Here is a 448-nt window from a genome sequence, read left to right on the forward strand (position 1 = left end):
CCTTTGATTATTTCCTGCAGCATTATTCTCCATTTGATTTGATTTAGGCTCTGAATCTTCAGACTGTTCAGAGCTAAACTGTGCTTCCGTAATACCTTGGTTCTTCTTTGCTTTCGCTTTCTTACGATTGCTCTTCGCTGACTTCTCAATTTCAGGATTGTACTCCAATTGCTTGTCAGTAGCTTTTCCTCGCAAAAGCATAAATAAGACAACTATGGTAGAAGTTAGCACAAGGGTTAGCTATACAGAAAAATATAATTAAAGAATAACTATGTGCAAATCCCAATTGAATTTATAAAGAACTAATATAAATCGCTCGATGCTCCCCGACAGTGGCGCCAAAAACTTGTTAGATATTTTGATAACGGCAAGTGTACCATATCGCACAAGTAATAAAATCCGGTAAGGTACCAGGTTATCGTCCTCAGGGAGCGGAGTGAATTTATAC

This window comes from Lupinus angustifolius, chromosome LG11 (assembly GCF_001865875.1).
Source record: "Lupinus angustifolius cultivar Tanjil chromosome LG11, LupAngTanjil_v1.0, whole genome shotgun sequence".
NCBI classification, from domain to species: Eukaryota; Viridiplantae; Streptophyta; class Magnoliopsida; order Fabales; family Fabaceae; genus Lupinus; species Lupinus angustifolius.